General features: G+C 44.4%; 3 non-coding genes across 3 annotated transcripts; all 3 read right to left on the reverse strand.

Annotated features, from left to right (window-relative positions):
- Positions 1-7,848: 7,848 nt before the first annotated feature.
- Positions 7,849-7,930, reverse strand: trnal-aag (transfer RNA leucine (anticodon AAG)). Its single transcript has one exon. It is a non-coding gene; the product is annotated as a tRNA-Leu (tRNA).
- Positions 7,931-13,873: 5,943 nt separating this feature from the next.
- On the reverse strand, positions 13,874-13,967 carry trnai-uau (transfer RNA isoleucine (anticodon UAU)). Its single transcript has 2 exons — positions 13,930-13,967; positions 13,874-13,909 (listed from the first exon to the last, which is right to left on the reverse strand). It is a non-coding gene; the product is annotated as a tRNA-Ile (tRNA).
- Positions 13,968-18,346: 4,379 nt separating this feature from the next.
- trnap-agg (transfer RNA proline (anticodon AGG)) lies at positions 18,347-18,418 on the reverse strand. The gene has a single exon. It is a non-coding gene; the product is annotated as a tRNA-Pro (tRNA).
- Between the last annotated feature and the right edge of the window lie 4,218 nt (positions 18,419-22,636).

The raw sequence follows: 22,636 nt of genomic DNA on the forward strand, positions 1-22,636 counted from the left end.
CCGCAGGAGATCTGAATCCCCAGAGATTGGATGAGTATTCAACTTCACTGCATTACTGCTCGAGAATTCAATTGTTATCCCAACCAGTTGATATCAATTTAATTCCTAAGAGTTATGTACTTGTTTTGAGTATCTAATGTAGAAGTTATAACCAAGTTCATTTATGAAACGGTCTAAATGAATAATATACTGATATAATGAATATAATGATATACTGAACGTATGTCCTCTTGATATATGTAACTCTTCGTAACTGACTGAATATATACCTTTTGTATTCTGATAACCCTCTCAATAAGAACTGTTAGGTTTACATGCATATTCTATGTATTAATAAATGTATCCTCGTGTATTAGTACCTGTGTGTGTGCGTTGTTTGAGTTATATCGCATGGTTGGATTCTAAAGCCATCAAAAGAATCATTTTGTGATTTACTGCTACAATTAATAATTGTCCCAGTAAATGCCCAAACCCTACAGAACTGGTGCCTTCAAAGAGCACACTACATTTTTATTGGCGTCCCTGGGTGGGCTATGGCAAGAATGAAATGAGTCAACCAAGCGAAATAATTCACATAAAACGCCGCGGGTTTCATACACGACAATACAGTGTGCTGAAAGCCGAAAGGAAAAAAGTTCCCCTTGTTCTTTAAGCAGTGCTTGATTGTTTTGTGATCTTTTGCGATCTACCGGGTTGATTGCATACTTGATCTTGTGGTTTTCTGTGGTAAAACTGTGATTTCGTACTTAAAAGTAATACTCTTAAGTTTAACGATGGTTGCTAAAAGGTCTGAATTCGAGTCGCTATTAAGCACTCTCTCTAGCAGCGACAGGTCTGACCACGATCTCTGCCATATCTCCGTCAGCGGAGAAGCTAGGAGAATAAACCTCCATTCTCTGAGAGAGCTAGCGAAGGACATAGAGAGATTTGACCCCACAGTGTCAGAGAATAATATCGAGAGGTATATTCAAGACCTCAGGTATACCCTGCAGTACCTACCAAACGCCACAAAACAGGAGAAAGTGTTTCTGGTCAGGAAAACTACCAGCAGAGCTGTACATGAGTGGATGGCTAGGCAGATGAAAGAAGTCTGTAATGATTTTGAGGAGCTGTGTCAAGCACTTATCGAAGAATACAGTGCGTTTATTGACCCAACTGCTGCGATAGCCACCGCCCTTAACATTAAGCACGAGAGAGCAGAGTCCCCTTGCGAATATTACGAGAGACATAGACGAACTTATTTTGCAGGGCGAAATGATGAGGGTTGCGAAGAGAACACACATTTCAAGGGTTTATTCATTGCGAATCTCCACCCATCAATCAGAAAGATGATCTTAATGCATACAGATGCACAGACCATGAAAATGACTGATATTAAGAGATTCGTGCAGAAAGCCTGGGAGTATGATGTCCAAAGTCGCTCTAAGCAAAAAGCTGCTAAAGCAACTGTGTTTGCTGTCAGAGCCAGCAGGTTTAATTCCCTCCTGCTCGAAGGAGCCATTCCAAAGCAGGCACACAGGACCGCACCCAGCGTTCTAAGTGTCATGAGAACACCGGGGGAGGGAAAGAGTTAGATAAAGCTCCCTCCCTCAGTCTATCTGATTGAGCGGAAGGGTTCCTGCCTGGATGAGGTCAGCCACTCCCCAGCGAGTGCTGACTCCACCCCTGAAATCACAGAGCAGGCAGTAAAACACAGAGGAAAAGCAAGAAGCTTTTACCTCAAGGCTGCCATGGGAGATGTCTTACACAGTGAGACACTGATTGACACTGAGGTTGAAAGGTGTTTGATGTCACACAGCAAGCTCAAACGGGTTGAAAAAGAAAAGGGCATGCGACTCAGAGAGGAACCTTTGGTGGATCACCAGAAAGGCAAAGTGTGGAAATAGGTCAAGGCTCCTAAGCCTTCTGTACAGAAGGAAAGGGGGGCCAAGAGGCAGACTGTGCTCACACAGTGCCCACCGAACATAGAAGCCAATGCGGAGATTCCTTCTGTTCCCTCTGGACAAGAAATACAAATATTTTCTTGTTCCCCAGATATACAGGGAAGTCATGTCCCGGCTGAGGTCACAACAGCCTCCCTGCCACAGGAGCAGTGCTCCGAGCAGCCGCCTGATCCACCAGGTAAAGCACACCCCTTTTACATCCCTAAAGAGGAGCAGATCTCCCCACCTGGCGATGAAAAGGAGCTTTCCCTCTGCACCCTGGCACCCAAGAGGGGTCAGGACCACCACCTCGCAGTGGTGGAAGGGATCTTGATGGCAGGAGAGCAGGTTGGTTTAGCCTTTAGCCCTGAGAGGTCCTCTATCAGTGAGGATCTGCTTGAGCAGCTGTCACAGGGCCACCACCAGGTGCCCCTGGTGCAATATTCACAGGTTAGACAGGAGGTCCAGCTGGACGCTGAGACTACTGCGCTGTGGACACACCTGATCCCAGATGCCGATTTCCTCTGCTGTGACCCAGGGAACCTGCAGCCAGGTAACATTATTTCTCACAACTACCAGGTAGTGAGTGAGACTGACCTGATTGTTCCTGCCTTGACAGCAGGGTTTCCAACACACCCAGTCCCCAGGAAGGGACAGGGAATGAAAGCCGAGCTGGTTTTCTTACAGCCACCAGCCCAGTCTGTCAGTCTGAGTCTGACCAACAGTGGTTCACCCAGACTGGAGCTGGATGGTCAAGCCACCCGCCTGCCAGTGCAGGACATCGCAAAGAGGGGTGTCAGAATCCCCGCCCTCACTGACATGGGCCTGGTGGGTGATAGCGAGTTCGAAGACAGTGAACTAGCTATCCCAGTGCTGGGGCAGCTCCCTAAACCCCTAGCGAGGGAAGGGGGGAGCGAGCAGGTGTCCTACACCCACGCCCAGCGAACGATTGTAAACATACCGATAGAGGGATTCCTCAATCAGGAGGTGTGCAGGGTGGACCTGAACAGTGAGTATGGGATAACAATCCCAGATCACTCAGGTGCTCCAGATGACCACTCAGCCAAGGGTCAGGCATGCTCCACCGCTGCACCACCCCCTGCAGGGTTCCTAGAGCACAGGCATGAACAAATTGAAAAAGCAGATGCCCTGGAAAAGGAGGAGCAGCATCAGCAGCTGCGTCAGATCTCCCCAGATTTCCAGGATGTTGGTGCCCAAGATGCCACATGGCATACTGAGAAAGACACCATGTACATGCTGCGCCAGCTTAGAAAGGCAACAATCACTCAGAAGGAGATGACTGGGATCAGCCACCTGAAAAGACTTTTGGGAGGACTGATTGCTGCCACCACTGTTGCACGTTTGCTTTTTCTGGTAGGTTTGTGTGCTACTGGCACTCTCACCCTGACTGCCCCAAGAAGGCAGGTGTCAGAGATGCCAGAGGGTAGTGACAGACTGTATCGACAGCAGCAAAGGCTGGAAAGCTTAGGGAAAACCCTACAGGCAACTTTCTATGCAACAGGGTTAAACCTTATCCCCCAACCAGTGGACATGATTGCCAGTGTTATACAATGGGTTTATGCTTGTGTGCAACATGCCAGAATGTTGACACAAGACCTGTTATGGGGGCTTAGTGCCACTGTAGCCAGTCTAACCATGGCACAAATCCCAACCCACTTGATTCTACTCTTCTCAGTAGAGGAGTATGTGACATTAACCCCATCGCTCATAGCTCACCCAGGAGGCAATCCAAGATTTAATTTGGTTCCAAATCTTGAGATGGGTATGGCTACCAAAGCTATCCATTGGCTGTGTCTAAACGATTCACCAATGAAGGGTGTAAAGCTACTAACGAGCAGAGGGAGGTTAATGAACCCCATGAAGTGCAGGTGGGAAGTAAATGGCTGGTCAGCACACCACATTTAACTGACACTATGACTTGTGACAGGCATGATACAGCTACTGCAATGCAGCTACCTAATCAAACAGTTTTCCTGCAAGTTCCCGAGGAGGCCATAGTACAGCTTGAACTTAACACTGTACGGTCTGTAACCAGACAATATAAGACCAAACTTGAGGTCGTGGATGCCTTCAGGTGCCACACTATTGAATTGGATAGAAATCCAAGAAACAGTAAGCCCTGAAGAGGTTGCTTTAATGGAACAAACCTCCAAACCACCCTAGCAGATACCCAACACAGGTGTTGTGGTTTATCGGGGGGCTGGGAACAGGAACTGGTGTTATTGTAACACTACTGCCGGGTAGCTGGATCATGACTGACAGTGTACTCTGACTGTTGTACTCTTACATCAAGATATACTCTGGGTAGCACGAATGACTCAAAGGTAGAATGTCAAAAGAAAGGAAGTGACTTCTCCCCAAATATCTACTACAGAGGTATCAGATACTGACAGTGAACTTCCTGATGTGTAATTCCTAGACTGAGATGATGTCTCCTACCTTGTTTATACGTACTCCAGATGTTATTCATCCTGTTTGTTCCCAATGCTGGTTCCTGTATGAATTCTCGAGGAGTAATGTGGACATTTAAGGTTAATGTTCTAATGGCAAGGGACATCACTTAACTCTGTTTTGTTTTGAAGGCAACAACGCCTCAGGACCTCGTGACCTTCAAAAAGGGGGGATATGTAGCGGCAATGCTTGTTAATAAGACAGAATTAAGTGTTGCTGTGCTTTCCCAAATGAGGCCCCATCTCTCTCTTCATCTCTGTGGTGCACCACAGAGAAGCTTTTCATGCAGGCTGATTTAAAGATGTTTTCTTTTGATAAGGGACAGCTCCCAAAGGGGGATGCACTTAGCTAAGCCTGGCTATCATGATCAATGGTCATCCATTGGTGCCTATCTGTCTAGGGAGTGCCAGATGGACATCTGGACTGCATTCCTAAGTGTCAGGAGGAAGTGACTCATATCTCACCTTAATCAACCAATCAGGGACTGGTAGGGCCGAGTAACCCACGTGGGACTCTGATGCCCATGGAACTTTCAGCCAATCAATGAGCTGAAGTTCCTCCAGGTAAAAACAGGCAACACAGAGGGCCTGGTGGAATTCTGTGGACTTTTCTAAAGGGAATTCAAAGGAGAATTCCAGGGCAGGACGGCCCAGGAGCAGAAGGCTCCCAAGGGCAGGACATTCTCGCAGCGTTCCTCCTGACCATCCTGAGACTCAACCCGGAATACCACGGAACAGCCAGTGTGTTCGAGTGCCAGAACTTTCCTTTGTTCTAAGAGTCGAGAGCGGAGGTTGCCAGAGAGTAACCAGAGGATCCACCCGAGGTTAACACCAGCAGCAGGCCTCGTGAACAGGTCAGAACTGTGGAGAGCTGAATCACTATTCAGAACTAGCTCTTCATCAGGAACGAACCGGTCCTCTTCCTGACTTGCTGGGACCCACAGTCATCTTTTCTCCTGTGCGCAAACTTTGCTAGTTAAAGCCAACACTAACTAGCCGGTCAGTGAGCATCAGCAGCGCACCGTCGCAAGCCGCACAGCACAGCCTGGCACCGAGCCAGAGAGCACTGATTGGACAGCAACAGCCTGAAACTGTTTCTTTGTGCCCGCAGGAGATCTGAATCCCCAGAGATTGGATGAGTATTCAACTTCACTGCATTACTGCTCGAGAATTCAATTGTTATCCCAACCAGTTGATATCAATTTAATTCCTAAGAGTTATGTACTTGTTTTGAGTATCTAATGTAGAAGTTATAACCAAGTTCAATTAAGAAACGGTCTAAATGATTGATATACTGAATGTATGTCCTCTTGATATATGTAACTCTTTGTAACTGACTGAATATATACCTTTTGTATTCTGATAACCCTCTCGATAAGATCTGTTTATATGCATATTCTATGTATTAATAAATGTATCCTCGTGTATTAGTACTTGTGTTTGTGCGTTGTTTGAGTTATATCGCATGGTTGGATTGTAAAGCCATCAAAAGAATCAATTTTGTGATTTACTGCTACAATTAATAATTGTCCAAGTAAATGCCCAAACCCTACAGAAGCATGCAAGAAAATGTGATCATTACCTATGGAATTTCCCGCCAGCGTGGAGCTTGAATTCACAACCTTGAGACTCAGTGTTCAAGAGTCACAGAAGAGGTCAGCCTGGTCTTCAGTTTGCCAACGGTAAGCTCCGGCAGTGCTCCTCTGTAAAGCAGATTGTTCGGATCGGTTATGTGGGACGGCACTTCGATACTAAGATCGTTTGCAGCACACGCATGGTTTCCCCCTTCACGCACAAAACATAGACGAAGGAAACTCTCTTGTCTTGGGCTGCTGACTCCCGGATTTAAAGCGCTCTGGGTGCCAGCTATGTCTCTAACAAGCACACTATAAAGACAGGAATTACACTTTGCTCACGTCACGCATGGAATGGCGAGGCTACTTGATCCAATATTATCTAGTCTCACCTCATATGGTGCCGATTCCTGGTTTTCATTTAAGAAAGAGCACTGCAAACACCGTAAACAGTGCAAAACGTGTGATGAAAGAAGTCTTTTCCCCCCTTTGTCTAAAGCAGAACACAGCGGAGTCATGCCGAGGGTTGTGAGATCAAGATTTCAGTAGAGCACTGTCGTCTACGTCTTTAGCTACATGAGTTGGACATCCTCTTGTACACGGAAAGCAGATTGAGATCCTCTGACATGAAAAGTGCCAGATAAAAGCCATTTCTCATCCTTTCTCTTAGTGGTGGAGCTATCGCATGTAAATGAGGCAACTTGCAAGGCGAGCAGGCTCGGTGCACACCGAACGCAGATGTCTCAGAGCAGTTGAGACGTGTCCAAGTGGCTGTCAAAGGACAGCACTTTGCTGGCGCCGTGGCTTAATTGGCTAAAGCGCCTGTCTAGTAAACAGGAGATCCTGGGTCCGATTCCCAGCGGTGCCTTTCTACCTGTCTTACTGTACAGAATTTATCCTTATGGGCAAATCCCATGCCTTTTAATTCAGGTGAATGCAAGTGTTCGTTTCCTTTCTGGAACAACTTGTTTTGAAAGAAATCTATACAGCTTGCGAAAGATGAAACACAAATCTTGCTTATCAGTGAAGAAGAGGTGCTCCCAGCAGGCCAGCTAATACCAGCAAAGTTTTTTTTTCACCCTGACCCAGAGAATGGAGAAAAGCGAGGCGCCTGTGGCTCTGCAGTGTAATCAGTTCGCGAGTTCGGCGGTTAGCTGAAAGAGTGGTAAATGGAGCTCGCCCCAGCCCGTCCTTATTCTTTTAAAGAGGATAAAAAATTAACTTCGCCGCCATTACTACCAGCTTTAAAAGACTGCCATGGGCACGGAAAAAAACACACTACAGATGACTTTTCTGGAACCGAAGCAGAGATTCCTTTACGAACCAACTGATAAAGCTCAGCCAGTGAATACTGTTAACAGAATGTGAAAGCACGATCAACTTTGTAACTGCAACCACAGGAAAAACAGCAAGAAGCAGGCTCCATTCCCCATTTAGATCTGTCGTGCGAGGCATGCTTTTTGCACGCATGAAGTAAATCCCACGATCGCTTTTGAACTTGGACAAAGTACTTCCAAAGGAGCGCTATGCGCAAAGATTTAACAAGCTCAACCCCCGCCGACGGTTTGGTGTGAAGAAGCAGAACATTCAAGTTTCACAGACAGAAGCAGCACGCCAGCACAGCCAACATTAAAACGGAGGGCACACTACGATTTGCATTGACACAAAAGTGATCTGGGCAGACGTCGTTCCCTCCATAACGCAAAAAGTGGCAAAGCGCTTTTGGGTTGAGAGGACGCAAGAAGGTTTTTGTTTTGTGCCTTGATGTCAAGCTGAGAAAGTATCTTTAAACACTTTGCTTAGTTTCTCGAGAGACTGCCAAAAAGCAGTTCCCTCCCTTTTGTCTGAAGCCAGCTGAAAGGGCATCTCAACAGGAGCACCTGGCAGCGGTGGGATTCAAACCCACGCCCCCAAAGAGACTGGAGCCTTAATCCAGCGCCTTAGACCGCTCGGCCACGCTACCCGCTGTGTGCTGTCTCTTTGTCTCATTACTTGCCCAGAGGAAGCCGGGTGGGTTTTGCTCTTGTCGCCCGATTTAGTGGCGTTATGACCGTGGAACCGACTGCACCTGCTTTTTCTGAGATGCTTCCCCTCTCATGGCGAGATCTCGACTTCTTTAACACCTCTGGATAAAGATCTTCTGTGGAGCAGGTTTCAGACCTCTGCGTACAGCACCCTTGATGTCATTTTATTTTTACAGCAGCCGCATCCAGAAAGTTGTGTCTTTTACGTTTTATTTGAACAACAAAACTACATACAACACAAACAAGAGCACATATAACATATCAAGAAAATCGTCAGGGGCACATGCTATAATACAATTACACTTTATGAAAAACGATTACACAAGGTAAATAAAGATAAGGTCCGCACAGCTTGTTCTTACATTTCGAAAGAGTCCGTAAATACCCCTTTACGTCTATTTTGAACTGTTCAAACGTAGGACTCTTCCCAGACCATTTCACTTTATACCACATTCCTAAACGAGGATGCTTCTCCTGTTTTAGAACTATTTTGGGCGGTATGGCTTATACAGCACACCCACAGTATTCTAATGGTGGACTGCAGATCTGTGCTATAGTTCAGTCGAATTCAAAGGATCCAGCAATCGTTGCCAACGATAAGCTCCGGCAGTGCTCCTCTGTAAAGCAGACTGTTCGGATCGGTTATGTGGGATGGCACTTCGATACTAAGATCATTTGCAGTGCACTCAAAAAACATAGATGAAGAAGGTGTCACAGTAAGGTGAACCCTATGGGCGAGGGATGTTCCTGCCTCGTGTACGACTATACCACCTAGCAATACAAACGGGGTGCTAGGGCCCCTCTACATTACCACAGGTTCTGTTTATCTCCTAGAATCACCAATGCACACATAGACCAGCGACAAGCATTTGTATTGTATAAGTGCCCTTTTTATTTTCCAACTACATTCACATGCACTATCACCCAAAAACACAACGAAAACAGAATTCACAGCAGCAAAAGGTCCTTCCCAGGGTCATAATGAATACAGAGGGGCAGCAGTCTTTCCTGTAAAATATTAAAGAGAGGTCACTCGAACGTCTCTACTTAGTACCTGTAGTCTCTGATGGCCCACTTTGAGGAGAGGGGTATCACCCAGTCCTATTTTCCCAGTCTCTGTTCAGGTTACAATAGAAATCCTCTGCGACTGTATTACATTCCTCTCAGTTTGAATCGGCTAGCTGTGCCAGTTTCCTTGTTCCTCACCTTCAGGTGTTAAAAGTCTGTACAGTACCTCTGTTTCAATGCCAATGTCTCTCGTTGTCGTCAGTTACTGAACCAGTAGATCCTTGCCTCCAGGTATTAGAAGTCTCTGCAGAGTTCCTCCGGGGTCTTGCACTCTGCAGCTTCCCTTGTGCTGCCTGTGTCGTCTCCAGGATCCAGTGGGAATCGGGAGCCTCTGTTCTGTCTCAGGTCTTTTTATCCCTCTCCTTAGCCAATCCCTTTCAGGGGGGTTTCCACTGTCCCTGTCAGAATCAGGTCTGCCCAGTATTTTTCCAGGAGGAAGCTTGTGTTGTTTGAGGGGTGTGGGAGTGCTGAGCTAGGTGTCATGGAACCTTATCAGTTCACCCCTTGGTCTGGCTAAAACTGGCTCAGCGACTCCTCACACCTCCAAGTCTCGATACCTAATTGCTCCCTGAACGACTTGGGTTTGACTGTTTTTACTGACTGTTCCTGTATTAATTGGGACAACTGCAGTCACCCCCTTGAGTGAGAGGCAACATTGACACCATCCTGGAATTCAACATAACCTAATCAATCACAGCCTGTTACTGCCTCAATGACCCACACCCTGTAACACAAATCAACATAACCCAATCAATCCCAGCCCGTGACTGCCTCAATGACCCACATCCTGCGACACAAGCTTCACCTGGAGCACAATGGCTGTGTTTTCAGCTACGGAAACTTCCTGTTGACAAGTCGGTGTTTGTGTTGCTTTTTCTGCTCAATGGAGCTGTATTAATGCAGGCACATGTGTTTCCACGGCAAGTTATTTTATTAGTGCTCACAAACCAACACACCGCAGACACCTCTGATACTGTCACTGCTTGTGGACCCCGTGTTCCTGCCGTCAGCCTACTATACCATGTTCATGCACATCTAGAAATATTACTGCTGTAGTACAGGAGCGAAAGACGAAACGAAAGCACACCCAGTTTAAAAAGGCACATTTGTCAACTACTGAACTTCACAAGGATGGGATTCACACCCACATGTGCAGAGCACAATGGATTAGTAGTCCATCACCTTACCACTCCACCACCTCATCCCAGAAGTTAGCCTCCTGACATGAGTTAGTACTCAAGATGGTCGTCTTTCCTCTACTCAAGGATCATTTTCCTCTTCCACCTGCGATTTCACCATTTTCCTTGAAGATGTCAAACATAAAAAGCATATTGAGCTCCTTGGACTTGAAATTACCAGATAAAAGCCATTTCTCATCACTTGCTCAGCGAGCAGGCTCAGCGCACACAGAACGCAGGTATCTCAGAGCGGTGTGTCTAAGAGGCTGTAAAAGGATAGTGCTCTGTTGGTGCTGTGGCTTAGCTGGTTAATGTGCATGTCTAGTAAATAAGTTTCTGGGTTGAAATCACCACAGTGCTTTTCTCCTCTCTTGCCATGCAGAGTTGGTCGTTGTGGACAGCAACAGGTGTCTGCCTTAACTTTAATGGAAGTGTTCATTTCTGGAACAACTTTTTTAAAAACAAATTCCACACATATTGCGATAGATAAAATACTAATCTTCCCTGTCAGTGCAGAATAATTAGTGCCAGCTGGCATGAAAACGACAAAAAATTTTTTTTTGTCTTTAGCGTAAAACCTGTGAATGTAGAAGAAAAGATGACGAGTGTCAATTTTTATGGCACCGTGAGCTTGTCCTTCAGTCAAACACGTAGGTAATTCAAACACACCCAGAGATGCACTTTGAATTAGCTTTGACCTAAATACTATCTACTCCAGATGTGATTGGGCCTCTTTCCACATCCTGATATATGCAGAGAACACAAGCTTTTGGCACGAGTGAATATAAATGTAAACATAAATACTATTCAATATATCGGAATTTTGTTGTATTTAAAAAATATTTTAGCTGGGGATCCTCAAATCAGGAGTGTAGAAAAGAACACCGTTAAACACCGGGAGTGCAGAACGTGATAAAAGTGTTCTTTAAACAAAAAGTGAAAATAGTGAATTTGTCTTTCACTTAGACGTTCATTGAATGCTCAGTAAACGATAAAGCAGAGGCTCGTTTTGTGAATTCTCCTCGCATCAGATTGTCTTGCTTCGATCTTTAAATTGTACACTGTGTAGACCCTTCACTCTCCCTAACTCAATTAAAGAGCTGCAGGCAAAAGTGCCTGTCAGTTTAGTTCAGTGGTAGAGCACTTGCATCTCGTGTATAAGGCTTTGTTTTCTACTGCCACTCTGGATTTCTTTTTAAATGCAACATCTTATCTGTGATTGTCTTTCATGTGACGTCCCCCGTGTGTGAATTTCAGCATGACACATAAAATCGTTTGAGATGCTATTTTTAAAACAGACCAAACGAAAGACCTAGTAGCTAAATACAAGTAGAAAACACGTGAATCTAATTGAGAAAATTTGGACTGGAGCGATGTATAGTATTGTAATGGTTGGGGGTTCAGGCGGGCACCCTTGCCATTGCCACTTAAGTCAGCCCCCCACCGTCGGGGACTCAAACCTGCGACTGCCACCATAGCTCAACAGGGACCCAGCCGCTTGAGCTTAAGGACGGTCTCCCTTTAGTTCAACAGGCTGGGTCCCTGTTGAGTGATGCCAGAGGTCTGGGTTTGAGTCCCTGACGGTGGGGGACTGACCTGATGTGGCAGTGGCGAGGATGCCCATGTGAACCCTGGAGCGTTACATTGGTGTCAGCAGTGGGATGGGATAGCCCTTTGCTGAGGTTGGTGAGTTAAGCGGGGGAGAGTGTAACGCATACGGCCACCATTGAGTGTGTAAGAGCCGGCTTACCAGAGCGGTGATGTCACTGCCCTTCAATGTAATAGCAGGGCCACAGCCGCAGGACTGAGGGAGATTGCTCTTTAGCTCAACAGGCTAGGTCCCTGTTGAGTGATGCAGGAGGCCTGGGTTTGAGTTCCTGGTGGTGGGGGGCTGTTGTGAACACCGGAGTGCTACAGTATTACTAATGACAGCACAAAGCTTACAGTGGTGGCTTTAGGGTATCAGAGCCAGTGGTGCAATGGATAATGTGTTTGACTTTGGCTCAGAAGATTGCAGGTTTGACTCCTCCCTGGCTCGTTAAGCTTTTAAACTACACTTCTCAGCGTACACAACCCTTCTATCGACTGGATGAGTCTCCCGTTACGTCTCCAATTCTTTCCGCACATTCTGCTTGTTTCACCACCGTTACTGTTGGACCACAGCCACAGAATCGAGGAGAGATACGGTTCCGATAAACTGTCTTAAATAATCATGTTTAAAAAGGTGACAAAGTTTATTTTTCTTTAACATAACCTTACATTTGCCTGTTCAGTTCAAGTTATTTTCTGTACCTGCAAATTCCCCAATTTTTCTGCTGTCTCCTGAGACAGACATGTGTCAAATCACAATAAGTAATACAATCTATTCAGTTAACACCCAGATGTAACAGAATACATTTAAGACTTACACCCCCTTTAAATATGTATTTCCTTCATTTCAGTTTTCTTACCTCCCCAGGATACCTGAAAGTTCACTATCCCATATTAAGGACTGTACATGCAGTACCGGTAATACAGCTACTAATAAAGATATACATTAATCTTAATTATTAATAAATTACACTTTTATTAATAAAGACATGTATTCATCAAATTCATTGTGAATAGTTGTGGTGTGTAGAAAACAATTTTAGCTACAGTAAATATTTCAAGCGAGTGGTGCGTATGTTCGTTACTTTGTGACTATATTATTTCCACTACATTCAGAACAGTTCAAATGCGATCGACTGTTCCTCTACTGAACTACATAAACCCTGTGAAGAGGTGGTTTAAGTTAGTCTCCTACATCGGTAACATCTAATGGGCAGCATATGTTATTTTAGGTTTGTTGCAATTGAGAACAGGTTTAGTATGGAGCTGCTGACAAATTTCAGCAGCCACGTTCGTTGCAATGACCCGTTGTAGGGTCATTGCCAATCAGCTGCAAGAAAAAAAAACATCATTTGTGCCTTTATTTAAAAAAAAGAAAAACAGAGTAGTAGTTTATGTGGTAATTTCAGGTACAATGTAAGAACTTAAGTTAACTAGTCCCACAGTAATGCGTGGGGTCCTATCAATAGAAAAAAAATACTTGTAACCCAAAAACACAACAACCACGATGCGAGAAGCCTTCCGGGAACCTACGTAAATCACTGTAGTAGTCTAACGACTACAGAAAATAAAATAAAAAAATACTTAAAGGAACAACTTCAAAACAAAAAGAACATTAAAAACAAATCTGGGAAACAACAAAAACAGAATCTAATGCGAGAGCTTTTTCAAGTCTTCGGTACACCATCGTGCTCCCTTAGTCCCAGTAGACCTCTCATCTAAGAAGATGAGATATCTCTCATCTGTCTGTGTAGAGATCAGCTGGGGGTCCACAGCTGATGGGAATTTAAGTAATGACCTGCGTCAGCTGCAAAGGAAAAATTATAGGTTTATTCCATGCTGAAAAGAGAAGGAAACACAACGTGGACCCTTCTTCGGGTGTGACGTGGAATAAACCTTTAACTGTTCCTTTGATGTTAATTTAGACTGGATCTCCAGCAAACACCTAACAGGCTACAATCCCGTTAGATAAGGTGTTAAGGACGACCTATAAGTAACAGTATCTAAAGTGGACGGTTGCTTTCGGTAGCTAAAGACAGGCTACACTGCTCCAGGTGAGGCTCGAACTCACAACCTCGGCATGACTCCGCTGTGCACTGCTGTATAAGTACCGTGCGCTGACCGATTGCGCCACTGGAACCACATAGATTCCTTTCCCTTCACACACTGACGTTGCACAAACACAGGGTGAAAACGATTTCGGCATGTTTTCCGTCTCTCCGTGGGAGAAAGGGACAGTAAAAGAGCGAGGAAACTACAAGGGAAGAAAATGAAAAAATAGTGCTCACTGCCGAAGAGGGAGGAGAGAGATGGTCAGACACGTAAATCAGCCCGGCGGATTTACACTACAAATTTGTCATTTGTAGTGACATTTATGAGTCTTCATGTGTCTGAAACTGTCCAGTTTGTATTTTCGTTTCACAAATCCAGTAAACGAATAAGACAAGGCACACTGCACATCTGCGGAACATCACGTCCGAGTTTACAGTAACACCAGAGATTGAAAGCGAAGTAGTTTTTTATTAAAGTTCAAGGAAACCTGAATATGTTTGCTAGAAGTATTTCAGAATCACAGTGAAATGTAGTAGGATTGCTGCACAGATCTGCAGTCTGCAATTAGAATACGGTTTGTGCGTTGTATAAAATATACCATTCAAAACTTTTCTAAAACTGCAGAGATACATTTCGGAATGCGTCTTCCTGTAAAAATAAAATATCTATTTTATTTGACGGGCGCTATAAGCAGAGTCTGAAGCCAGCTCCACAGAAGAACTATATTCTTTACTTCTCCTGCCATTGCAATTTGCGCACAGATTTTTTTTTTCAAAATGTATTAGCCTTGATGGGAAAAAAAACTAAACTGTCTGTGCGGTGGCCAAGTGGTAAGGCATCGGTTTCATAAACCGAAGAGCGCGGGTTCAAACCCCCTCCGTGCCTGGTTTGCGTGCCACGATATACCTTTATCTAAATCGTCAATTGTCTTGCAATGTAGAAATCTCTGTAATAATAAGAAAAGAAAAGTAGTTAATAATCCCTTGACAAAGTAACGGGCATCCTCACTGCTTGTCAGGATGGCTGAGTGGTCTTAGGTGCCAGCCTCAAGAACTCAATCGTGTGTAGTGACAGTTGTTATTCACAACCCGGATTTCTATGGAAGCCCGTTTCCGCCAGGGAGTAAAAAAAAAACCGCTATGGTATCTCAGAATTGCGACTTAGCAACTCAGAATTCCGACTTTATATCTCACATTTGCTACTTCGAAATAGCCCATATTTCAATGTCTGTCCTTTTGTTATTGTAACGGATTCGGGTTCTAGGGCTTGTGCCCTCTTGAGTTTAGCTCAAGATGCAACAGGATTATAAATGAATTCTCCCGCCCTACATTCCAAGATATGGAATCTTATTTTTCTTGAAGTTTCTGATGTTGGTCGTTATTGGAAATTGCCCGGTGATATCGACTCAGGTAGTCAGTTGTTACGTGCTGTAATTCGATACATGCAAAGCATTTGTATTCCCTCAAATTATTAATAAGGTCAATAATGTATTAAACATTACATGCCACTTTTTCTCCAGATGATGTTCACGGTGGAACAGTGAGAAAGGCGTGCCTAGATGTGCTTGAACCAGCACCTTACTATCATTTTAGTCCCGACCTGACCGCACTGAGCAATGGTACAACAGAGACTCCAACGGGTCGGTTTTCTCCATTTACAGTTTTTGGGTAAAAAACAATCTGAACTTTTAAGCAAGTATTTTATTTCACATTTTGCAAAGTGTAAGTTTTTCTTATAAAACGTTGTTTCAGAAAGAAACTGAGTTGACGGGAATAGCCCTGTCAGTAGAATATTGAACTTTTCATCTCAGCTAGTTCTTCTGTGGAGCAGGCTTCAGAACTCTACGTACAACGCCTTTGATGTCATTTTATTTTTACAGCAGACGCATCCGGAAAGTTTTTTTTAACTTTTTATTTGAACAACAAAATAGATTCAATATAAACAAGAGCACTTATAACATCAGTAGAATCGTCAGGGGTACATAAAATAATACAATTACACTTTCTGAAAACGATTAAACTAGGTAAATGAAGATAAGGTCCGCACAGCTCTCTTGCAAAGTCTCTTGCAAATGTATTTGGGTTTGCTTGAACCTTTAATAAAAAAGTGATCTGAGACTTCCTACCTCCCAGTCTATAATCTCACTGTAACTAAACTAGGATGTGATGTTTCGCAGATGTTCAGTGTGCCTTTACGCTTGGCATGTTCAAGACTATTCGTTGCGTGAGCTCCTCACTGCGTGTCCTGTACTGTATTGTGATTTCGTTGAGATTATCTACGAGGAGTACAGCGACTAGAACGCCTTGAACTTTTTTTTCGGTATATAAAAGAAAACGCTAAAGCACATACAAAGTAACTAACATTTCCTATATGTAGGTTTTCTGATTATGTCTCTACTTATCTTTCCACTTAAATTCCTTAGTGACAGGCGAATTCTTTCCGATATTTGTTTTTATTAAAAAAAGTAAATTTATCATAACCTATATGATTTCTTACCAGCGTGGAGCTCGAATTCACAACCCCGAGATTAAGTGCTTGGTACTAGTTGCGCCACAGAAAAAATGAAATCTCTTATTTATATTAAATACTGCGGCTCCTGACCTTTTCTTCTCGTTAGAGAAGAGGTCTGGTCTCCAGATTATCAACTATAAGATCAGACCGTGCTCCTTTGTAAAGCAGTGTTGGCTCACATTGCTTATATGGGGCAACACATCAACTCGAAGATCGCTGCTGTACACGCATGCCCCCCTTCACTGAAATAACATAGACGAAGGAAACTCTCTTGTCTTGGGCTGCTGTCACCCGGATTCAAAGCGCAGGTATTGCGGTCACAGCACAAAGTACTGACCACTATACCATCGCAGGCGAGCTGGGACAGACTATCGTTAATTTAATTCAAATGCTCACAGTGTCTTTAATCTGATGGATTCATATACTGTGCTCATGAGAAAGTCACAAACCTGTCATCTACACACTGTTCCCAGATAGGTGATTCCAGATTCTACAGCTCTCTAGGAATATTGGAAATCAGGCTACAGAAATGGAGAAAATCTCTTCAAAATGTGGAAATATATTCCCGAGACGAGTCCTTTCTCAAAGGTCAACTCTGCTTGCAAGTCACCCCTCCCCACACCGCGCAGTGTAGCGGTTATAACCTTCTATTAACACACCAAAGGGCTTCAGTGAGATAGCGGGCAGAAACAAAGCGATCTCTTTCATTTATACGTTTTGCACGCCTGACGGGGTTTTACGGTGCTCTTTTCTACACTGAACTGATCATTTGGACATCGTAAGGCAAGAGAGACACATTTCTATGTAATCAGGAAACCAGGAATCCTAACCGTTAGCCCGTTAGTGCCACAGAGAAAAAAAAAACGTTTCAACGAGATAAAATTGCAGGATAAACACATCTTTTTTCTTTTTCGTAGCGTTTGTGTTTTGTTTGATTTAGCGAATTTTATACACTTTATTTCTGACACATGAGTTAAAAGGCTGGTAGAGTATATTTAATACAAGAGCGCTGAACAACAATTTTCATCTACCGTATTGTAATGTTTTTTTAAAAAAAACAAGTTAAATGTATATATAGTAAATGTTTTTTTTTCATATAATAGTGTTTATGGTCTGAAAAACATCATTCATTATTTAACAGACATTTGGTATAATTAAAAAAATACTCATTCACGAATGTTAACATTTTTTACAGTAACGTGTTCTATTGTGATATTGCGCCCCGTGCAGCAATATCACTAGACAGTTTAATGGTCTTAGTTCAGGTGGGTAGCTGCGCCAGCATGCGTAGGCTGCAAAGGAACAAGTAAAAGGTTTATTCCATGCTGAAAAAAAGAAGAAAGAGAACACAACGTTTCGGCCGTGGAGCCTTCTTCAGGTGTGAGAGAGACAGGGCAGTAGGCAAAGGTAAAGTAGCGGGAGAACAAAGGTTGGGAGGGAGGAAGAGTGAGAGGCGGGAGCAGGGGACATAAAGAGAGGCCAATCAAGAGGTGTGAAGTCAGAATGGGTGCAGAGAGGTATGAAATGAAGCTTCCAATGAATGGAGAAAATTTGAAAAGAACAGTAGTCTGTCGTTAAGGGAAGGGAGAATGTGTGATCCTAGCTGCAGAATAATTTTAGTTTCGGTGGTCTTTCTGATGTATGAGTTTGGAAAACCGTCTTTGAGAACACTGGTGCCTGGCTAGCTCAGTCAGTAGAGCATGTGATTCTTTAGGTCAGGGGTGTGGGTTTGAGCCCCATGTTGGGCGGTGTCCATCTCCTTATTAACAAAGTTTCCTGCTCATCCTCGACGGTACTGAGCACGGTTTCCCTCTTCTGTCAATGTGCCACGTGATGAGAATTCACCAGGCTCGTTCAGTCATTAGTCACATTCCATCGTTTGCCATAAGCAGACGCTGCGAAGTGATGTGGATATCAGATCCCAGTCTTGTGGAAGAGGAGGAAAAGAGCACATGAGGGCTCGTCCGGGAGTTGAACCCGGGACCTCTCGCACCCTAAGCGAGAATCATACCACTAGACCAACGAGCCGCGACAGCACTTTCCATTTCAATCTGTCAGCGAGCTTGAGGATGGGGGAGATGCGTCATTCGCTCGTCCAGTCAGACCTTCATCAATAAGTCAAGAAAGCCGCAATTACACGACTGCCTTGCAGACGAAGGGCAGTGAACTGTGCCCGGTAAGAGGGGAACAAGCGGCACCAGGTGACACCGAGGCATAAGCCCCAACGAGGGGGGTTGGCTTGTATGGTACAGCGCTTGCTTTGCATGTGGGAGGTAGCAGGATTAATTCCCGCATCCTCCAGGTGTGTGCTTAGAGCTTGATGTACCGAAAGGTGTCCTTCAGCCTGTGGTCACGCCTTGCATGGAGAGCATTGTGCAGCTGTCAAGCATTTCGCACCCACGCCCCCTTTTCATCTTCTCTCTGGCTTAAGCGTCACTCCGCCACTCTCTCTTGACATTTCATGTCAGCATGTCAGAAGTCCGAGTGACATTTTTAATGGCTGAGTGAGGGCACGATGCTGAAGCAGAGAGGCCACTTCAGCCACAGAGACTTGTGCTAGGTGAGATCTGAAAGACGGACTCGTAACAGAAACAGACCAAAAATGTATCGGTGAGATCAAAAGGCAAATGCAACATTCAGCAGAGGGCGTCTAAAGATTAGGGAACGGGCGACTGAAATCCATGTGAGGCAAACTTTCCGGTGTGTGTACTGCAGCTGGGCTTGTTGGCGTAATTGGTAGTGCGTCAGTCTCGTCATCTGAAGGGCCTGAGTTTGATCCTCACACGGGGCAGGGCTGCTTCCTCTCTTGCTCTTTTCAAACACTTGCGGCAACTGTTCGCTCATAACCATGTCTGGAATGCAACGCCGCATCCCTTTTCTAAAGAACATTCACATCAGAAATAAGTCAAGAAATTTGCCATTACTTTCGCTCGCACTGCTGTCAGCCTGCCCATGTTGCCAAAGAAAGATTCACTCGGCGTCAACATGGCAGAACAGCGATCACTTGAAAACAATGTTCCACACTCCGTAAGCAAGAACTTCAGTGTTTGCAGTCACCCGATATGCCGATAGTCAAAGGAGCGCAAAACACGAAGCGTCAAAAGACAAGATGAGTTGATGGAAAGAGCGTTGAATTGATGAGCACAAAAGTTCAGCTCGTACAATAGGCAACGAAGGTCCCAGCGTCGTCATCGCACTTGAAAGGACTGCCTTGCAGACCAAGGGCAGTGGGAGGTTGCTGTTTTGAGACGGAGGCATTGGGATGGTGGGCCGAGATCTATTTTTATTAAGGAATTCTTCATCATGAAAGATCTGTCCACAGGTCATCCAAAGAACTCAGGAAATCATGTGCTACTGAAGGGAGTGAAGTGCTGAAACACATGACATGCCCCCTTGATCTCACATGCACAATTCTGCTGCAACATGCACAGGTACCGTCCACACCAGGCAGTGGGGCTTCAGCAGAATTTGCTACGCCACCTGCAATTACATATCCAGCTGCACACATATACATGGCCCTTCTGTCCTTTTCAGGATCTCAAAAAAAAGCAAAGCGTGGTTTTCCTGCCACCTGATTGACCTCATCTCCCTCAGAACGTGCCCCGCCACATTCATTGCTGAAGCAGGACGGAGGCTAACGGACATGTCAGAACAGTGAGGTTCAACGATCTCTCCAAAATATTGTGGTTGTAGTGGAAGAGATATGTTTTAAATTGTACCTTGGTATTTCAAACTCTTTCTAGAATGTTATCCATTTCTATTTTATTTTGACAGGAACTGTTAAAAGGCTAATGACACTAGATGAAAAGAGAAGAAAGAAAACACAACGTTTCAGCCGTGGAGCCTTCTTCAGGTGTGAGGGCTCCACGGCTGAAATGTTTTGTTTTCTTTCTTTTCTTTTAAGCATGGAATAGACCTATTACTTGTTCCTTTGCAGCCTACACATGGTGATGCAGCTCCCCACCTGAACTGCTAATGATACTAGATGCCTGGTAGTTTGTGGTACTTGGTTATTGTCTTATGTTTGCTCAAACTGCATATGTGTTGTAGCAGCCAGGCTTATTAATAAGAAAGAATTAAGTGTTCTGAGCCTTCCCAAATGAGGCCCCATCTCTGTTCATCTCTGTGGTGCAGCCACAGAGAAACTATTCATGCAGGCTGATTTAAGGTTTCCTTTAATAAGGGACAGCTCCCAAAGGGGGATGCACTTAGCTAAGCCTGGCTATCATGATCAATGGTCATCCATTGGCGCCTATCTGTCTAGGGAGTGCCAGATGGACATCTGGACTGCATTCCTAGGTGTCAGGAGTAAATGACTCATATCTCACCTTGATCAACCAATCAGGGACTGGTAGGGCCGAGTAACCCACGTGGGACTCTGATGCCCATGGAACTTTCAGCCAATCAACGAGCTGAAGTTCCTCCAGGTAAAAACAGGAAACACAGAGAGCCTGTAGTAAGATTCAAGAGAATTCTGTGGACTTTTCTAAAGGGAATTCAAAGGAGAATTCCAGGGCAGGACGGCCCAGGAGCAGAAGGCTCCCAAGGGCAGGACATTCTCGCAGAGCGCCTCTTGACCATCCTGAGACTCAGCCCGGACAACCACGGAACGGCCAGAGTGTCCGAGTGCCAGAACTTTCCTTTGTTCTAAGAGTCTAGAGTGGAGGTTGACAGAGAGTAACCAGAGGATCCACCCGAGGTTAGCACCAGTAGCAGGCCTCGTGAACAGGTTGGAACTGTGGACAGCTGAATCACTATTCAGAACTAGCACTTTATCAGGAACGAACCGGTCTTCTTCCTGACTTGCTGGGACCCACAGTCATCTTTTCTCCTGTGCGCAAACTTTGCTAGTTAAAGCCAACACTAACTAGCTGGTCAGTGAGCATCAGCAGCGCACCATTGCAAGCCGCACAGCATAGCCTGGCACCGAGCCAGAGAGCGTGGATTGGACAGCAACAGCCTGCAACTGTTTCTTTGAGTCTACAGGAGATCTGAATCCCCAGAGATTGGATGAGTATTCAATTTCACTGCATTACTGCTCGAGAATTCAATTGTTATCCCAACCAGTTGATATCAATTTAATTCCTAAGAGTTATGTACTTGTTTGAGTATCTAATGTAGAAGTTGTAACCAAGTTCACTTTACGAAACGGTCTTAATGAATGATATACTGAACGTATGTCCTCTTGATATGTGTAACACTTTGTAACTGACTGAATATATACCTTTTGTATTCTGATAACCCTCTCGATAAGATCTGTTAGATTTATATGCATATCCTATGTATTAATAAATGTATCCTCGTGTATTAGTACCTGTGTGTGTGCGTTGTTTGAGTTATGTCGCATAGTTGGATTCTAAAGCCATCAAAAGAATCAAATTTGTGATTTACTGCTACAATTAATAATTGTCCCAGTAAATGCCCAAACCCTACAGATCTGGTGCCTTCAGAGAGCACACTACAGTGTGATTGCATATTTTTGTGTATTTTCATATGTCAATATTTAATTCACTCACATTCCTGTATGCTTGGAAGGAAGGCAGATTGGATTTGGCACAGGATGCCTGCTCATATATGTTGATCTTTGTTGGGCTGGAAAAACAATGATAAAAAGTGTATGAAAAAAGCTCTCCCCAACATTTCCCTTCTCTTGGCCATGGTTACACTGCCCTTTCTTTCCGTCTTTTGTCCTTCTACAAAGATTCCAGGGCTCTTTATCCACCATAATATCAGAAGCCAAAAATAACCATCTAATGTGTAAACAGCATTTGTAATGTTGGTAGCTGGAAGAGGTTAAGTATGTTTGCAAGACCTAGTTGATTACACCACAGACTTACCTTGTTTTTTTTTCTCTTTTAAAGGCTGTGCTGGACTGTACCACTATCATAGAAGATTTTTTTCAAGACACATCGCAGTTCCATAGTAGAATTTATCAATAGTAGAATTCCATAGGACATTATTTATCAACATCTAACATTACCCAGTGTGAGACTCTGCCAGTAAACCTCAGAGCATTGAGTTCTCCACTGGTGAAGATGGCTTTCTGAAGTCATGAAATCCACTGCTGGGATGCCTGAGAGACAGTGATTGAATCATGGGTGGAATTAGGCTCTCTGTTAGTGTTGATCTGTGGGAATTATGTGGTAAAAAGGGAAAACTCCTTTACTTTAGTCACTTTGAAAGTTCAAATGTACAGATCTTCAGAAACCCCAGTCTGAAGGATGAAGCAGGTTCTGCTCAAGGAGT

This window comes from Lepisosteus platostomus, chromosome 5 (assembly GCF_059453375.1).
Source record: "Lepisosteus platostomus isolate fLepPlt1 chromosome 5, fLepPlt1.hap1, whole genome shotgun sequence".
In the NCBI taxonomy this organism is placed as follows: Eukaryota; Metazoa; Chordata; class Actinopteri; order Semionotiformes; family Lepisosteidae; genus Lepisosteus; species Lepisosteus platostomus.